Source organism: Petaurus breviceps, unplaced genomic scaffold (assembly GCF_028583685.1).
Source record: "Petaurus breviceps papuanus isolate PSGF00001 unplaced genomic scaffold, PetGlider_PUasm1.0 225, whole genome shotgun sequence".
NCBI lineage: Eukaryota > Metazoa > Chordata > Mammalia > Diprotodontia > Petauridae > Petaurus > Petaurus breviceps.
This window is the reverse complement of record NW_027185889.1, coordinates 12,302,124-12,307,522: the sequence shown is the minus strand read 5'-3', so window position 1 is coordinate 12,307,522 and position 5,399 is coordinate 12,302,124. Positions and strand designations below refer to the sequence as shown.

At 38.3% G+C, this 5,399-nt stretch overlaps 1 long non-coding RNA gene across 1 annotated transcript in view; it reads left to right on the top strand.

The window, feature by feature from the left end:
* LOC138166680 (uncharacterized) overlaps window positions 1-5,101 on the top strand; it is an 8,764-nt gene extending 3,663 nt beyond the window's left edge. Inside the window, exon 3 of the long non-coding RNA XR_011169691.1 lies at window positions 4,933-5,101. This is a non-coding gene — a long non-coding RNA (uncharacterized lncRNA). The remainder of the gene's footprint in view (window positions 1-4,932) is intronic.
* The last annotated feature ends 298 nt before the right edge of the window (window positions 5,102-5,399 follow it).

The window sequence follows — 5,399 nt, the reverse complement described above, 5'->3', positions numbered from 1 at the left end:
TTTTTTTTTTTTCATATAACCAGCTCTTAGCTTTATTTATTAATTCAATAGTTTTCTTAATTTAAATTTTATTAATCTCTCCTTTGGTTTTCAATATTTCTAATTTAGTATTTAATTGGGGATTTTGAATTTGTTCTTTTTCTAGGTTTTTCAATTGCACACCCAATTCATTGACCTCCCTTTTCTCTACTTTAATCATGTATGCACTTAGGGATATAAAATTTCCCCTAAGAACTGCCTTTAATATATCCCACAAATTTTGGTATGTTGTCTCATTATTATCATTCTCTTGAATGAAATTGCTGATTGTTTCTATAATTTCTTGTTTGATGCACTCATTCTTTTGGATTAAATCGTTTAATTTCCAATTAGATTTTAGTCTGTCTTTCCATGGCCCTTTATTGCATATAATTTTTATTGCATCATGATCTGAGAAGGATGCATTTAATATTTCTGCCTTACTACATAGAATTGTGACATTTTTAAGCCCTAGAACGTGGTCAATTTTTGAGTATGTTCCATGAGCCGCTGAGAATAAAGTATATACCTTTTTATCCCCATTCAGTTTTTTCCAGAGATCTATCATACCTATCTTGTCTAAAATTCTGTTCACCTCTTTAACTTCTTTCTTGTTTATTTTGAGCTTGTATTTATCAAGTTCAGAGGGGGGAGATTAAGGTCTCCCACTAGTATACTTTTGCTATCTATTTCTTCCTCTAATTCCTTTACCTTCTCTACGAATTTGGATGCTGTACCACTTGGTACATATATGTTAAGTAGTGATATTTCTTCATTCTTGATGGCGCCTTTTAACAGGATATAGTTTCCTTCCTTATCTCTTTTAATTAGGTCAATTTTTGCTTTTGCTTTATCTGAGATAAGGATTGCTGACCCTGCTTTTTTCACTTTAGCTGAGGCATGGTATATTTTACTCCAGCCTTTTACCTTTACTCTGTGTGTATCCCTCTGTTTCAGATGTGTTTCTTGTAAGCAGCATATTGTAGGATTATGATTTCTAATCCATTCTGCTCTCTGTAATCTTCTTTTCAATGTACAGCCTTATCAGCAGCAGAATTAGCTTTCACAGAATAGCGCAGTCAAGCAATAAACATTTACTTAGAACCTGCTGCACCTACTTTATGCCAGGCACTGTGCTAAGTGCTAGGGATACAAAGAAAGGCTGAAGACAGTCCCTGCCCTCAGGGGGCCCACAAATCTAATGGGGGTGAAGATATGCAAACAACCATGTACGAATACACTATAGATGGAATAAATTGGAGATAATTACCAAAGGGAAGAAATGAGAATGGAAGGGGATGGGGAAAGACTTGCTATAGAAGGTGAGATTTTAGCAGTCAAGAGGTGGAGAGGGGGAAGGAGAGTCAGTGAATATACATGGAGTCAGCATATGAGGTGTTTCGTTTGAGGAGCAGCAAGGCTGATTGGTGTCACTGGGTCACAGAGTATGTGGTGGGGTATAAGGTGTAAGAAAACTGGAAAGATGGGGGAGGATATATTATGAAGAACTTTGAATGAGGAAGTTGTGTGGGAGTTATGTGTAGAGAAAGAGTAGTATCAGGAAAAGAGAAGCTGTGTCAGGAATTTGCTGTCCTACCATACATCACCCCTCAGTGGCAAGGTCCTAATGCTATTCTAAATATTTGGTCCTAGAGGTGATAGGAAGCCAGCAGAGTTTAGTGAATGGAGGTGGTGGTGCAGCTGCTATGGTCAGACTTGAGGTTTTAGGAGTGGGGAGAGACTTGAGGCAGGAAACCAGACAATAGCTATTTCAATAGTACAGGGGTGAAATGATGAGTGCTGGCACCAGGGTGGTGGCAGTTCTAGAGAATGGTGGATATAGTGATGGATTTGGAGATGGAAAGACTTAGGTTTGACTCCAGTCTCTGATTCTTACTAAGTCTGCACTCCTGGGAAAAGAAGTTCACTTTTAGGGCCTCAGCTTTCCTCTCTATAAAATGGGGAATAATACTATTCATCCTGCAACGCTTGGTATGAGGTTGAAATGAAAATAATGCAGGCGAAGTACTTTGTGACTTTTGGGGAAGAATTCACACCAGTATCAGGGTAAGAGAAGCTATGTCAGGAACCTGCTGTCCTACCACACGCCACACCTCAGTGGCAAGATCCTAAAGATATTCAAAAGATAGACTAGTGCCAATCAGCCTCCTCCTGTTCCTCATTTTCCTTGTAAGGATGAGGTGGTGGAATAAGTCGATTAGGTCCTCCCAACCCACTTAAAAGAAGTGATAAGATGATTAATCACTCAATCTCAATCATAGGCTTTAGAATAAGTAAGAAAAGTCTCTGATAGCTATTGGATGAGGTGAAAGGAATCTGTTCCGATTGGCTGAGGGATTTTGCCATAGTCTCTGGGCCATATATAAAAGCAATGATTTAATCAAAGGATCATATATCTAGATCTGGAATGGACCTGAGAGGCCATATATAATTTAACCCCTTTGTTTGTCTGACAAAGAAACCCAGATCCAGTAGGGTTAATGACTGAAGTGCTCAGAGTCACAAAGGTAGTAAATAATTACAAAGGCAGGATTTGGACCCAGGTATTTTGACTTCAGAACCAGTCTCCTCTTCCTCCCTCCCCCCACAAATGATAATGTGCTCACGGGCAGCTAAGTGATGCAGTTTGTAGAATGCCTGGTCTGGAGTCAAGAAGACTCATGTCCCTGAGTTCAAATCTGGTCTTAGACACACTTACTGTGTGACCTTGGACAAGTCATTTACCCTGTTTGCCTCACTTTCCTCATCTGTAAAAAAAATGATCTGGAGAAGGAAATGCTAAACTTTTGCAGTATCTTTGTCAGGAAAATCCCAAATGGGGTCATGAAGGGTTGTACAAGACTGAAATGAATAAACACCAACAATGTGCTCGCTCTCAAGGACAAACTTCGGCATGCATAACAGGAGTAACAATCATGACTCATTCTTATTGTACTGCTAAACTACAAAGAAAAGCCCTTTTCCCATAACAAATTTATGAAGTGTCATGAAAATATTTTACTTTATTTTAGAAATGCACATTTGTTCCCCAACAGAGGGTGGCATAGTGATATGTGAGATTTGGGTTCAAATACTCATTTTAACACATACTAGCTTTGTGACTGTGGAAAAGTTATGAAATCTCTTTATAGAGCCATAACTAGTAGTTGTGATGCCTGGGGCAAGACAGGTGAAAAATGCCATCAAATAAAAAAATTAGCATAAATTTAGTTGATTTAGAGCAAAAGGAGACATTGGACCTCAGGACATAATATCCTTGGGTGGGGGTGGGAGTTAGACCCTGGAGCACTGTTCCAGACAGTCCCAGTGGGAGACTGAGAAGTCTATTTACTATTCCTCAAAGACATTTCATTTCCCTTTTCTGTCTTTGCACTAGCTTTCCCCTATGGAATGGCCTATACCCTCTCCTCTGCCTCTTATCTAAGGAAAGTGTTGCCCATCAAGGATGTAGATACTGGGGAAGGGAGCAGAGTGGCACCAAATCATGGAAAAGTTCACTTAGGATGTGACTTTTGGGAAAGAATTCATGCCAGTATCAGGGTAAGAGAAGCTGTGTCAGGAACCTGCTGTCCTACCACATACTGCATCTCAGTGGCAAGATCCTAAAGATATTCTAAAACACTATTTAAATAGCTAGAAAGCCCTCTTGTCATGGATAGTACTAAAGGAGGAAAAGGGGTTGGGGGGAATTTTTTTTTAAAAACTATGGAAGAATATGGAATTTCAATGAATAATTCTTCTTAACTAGCTGCCTAGCTCATCTCTTTGTGTCTGCTGAAGGAACACTATTGCTTTGTGCAGCCTCTAAATTTGGGAACCCTGGCACAAAGTTTTGTTTGCCCTGATCCAAGTATAGTTCTAATCTCAGTGACACTTACTTTCTCTGTTTCTAAAGTGGGAGTGATTATGTCTACGGGGAAAGTTGCTTCACAGGATTGCTATGAGGAAAACATTTTGTAAACCTTGTAAACGTTAATGTATTTGGTAAACTTTAAAATACCATACAAATGTGATTCGGCAATAGCATCATTGTTATCATTAATTCAAAAGAATCTTTTGTGGCACTTGTTTTGTATGAGTGTAGTTCCCAGACATACATCTTACTTTTTCCTCTTATTGGCAATGACCATTTTTGTCTCTATAAGCAAAATTTCTGATTTTTTCCAATGACCTCTTAATGGAGAACAAATAATAGTTTCATCTTGATAGATGCACCATAAATAAAGAGTATTAGAGAACACCAATTATAATAGCACATTGCATCCATTGTTCATAGAAATTTGCTTTACTAAAGTTCTTTTGATAATTACCTGTCAAACTTTCAGGTCCAACAACCATCCTTTCAATTGATAATGTCTATTTATAAGGCAGGAAATCCTTGCTTACATCTGGCTCTTACAGTGCATGCCATGTCTAGCCCCTGGGAAATGACTTATAACTAGCAGTTGGACTACCCAAACAGTGTTGGGAAACTTTCTCTGTTTTTCCATGAGTGGGAAGTGACCTTGTTGAACCTTGAAAAATACAAGGACTGCTTTCTGGATAAAGGCAAAACAACCTAAAGAAAGAAAGCAAAAGGGGGAAGCTACAGTCATGTGGCACAGGGTTGTGTCTGTGAGACTAGCAATCTGTCAGAATTGTTATTGAATCTCCCTGGAGGAAGTGGAGTCATTTAATTTGGTCAGTTCAGAATTTTAGAATCTTTACACAGAACAGCTGATCATAGGAAACATGGCGTGAATTTAAAATCTAAGCGGGGACAGACTATTAGGAAATTATGGGGTTTTAGTTAAGTTTTTTGATTTTCATTGATTAACCAAACCACTTATTAAGTCTATTATCTCCAGCCCTGACCTCTTTTCTGAACTCCAATCTCTATATCTTCCAATTCAGAGAATCATAGATGGAGAACTGGAAAGAATATATGATCCTATCATCAACCCCATCATGTTAAAGATGAAGGAGGCTGAGGAACTGTCCCAGTAAGTTTCTACCAATAACTCAAACTATCAAAGTTTTCAGTTGTTTCTTACTAGGTGGCTCAATGGGTAGAGCACTGATCTTGTAGTTAGGAAGATCTGAGTTGAAATCCTGCCAGAGATTCTAGCTGTGTGGCCAGTCATTTAATGTCTTTGAGTCTCAGTTTCCCCATCTGTAGAATGGTGATAATAATAAGACCTGACTCATAGGATTTCAGTGAAAATCCAAGTAGAGTTTTGAAAACTTTTAAGCTCGATATAGCTGTTATTACTATCATTATTATTGTTATTATTATATGTTACATGCCTGAATCAAAATGTAAGCTCCTTAAAGGCAGAGCCTGACTATGATTTTTTCATTGCTTTCTTGGAATCTTGAAA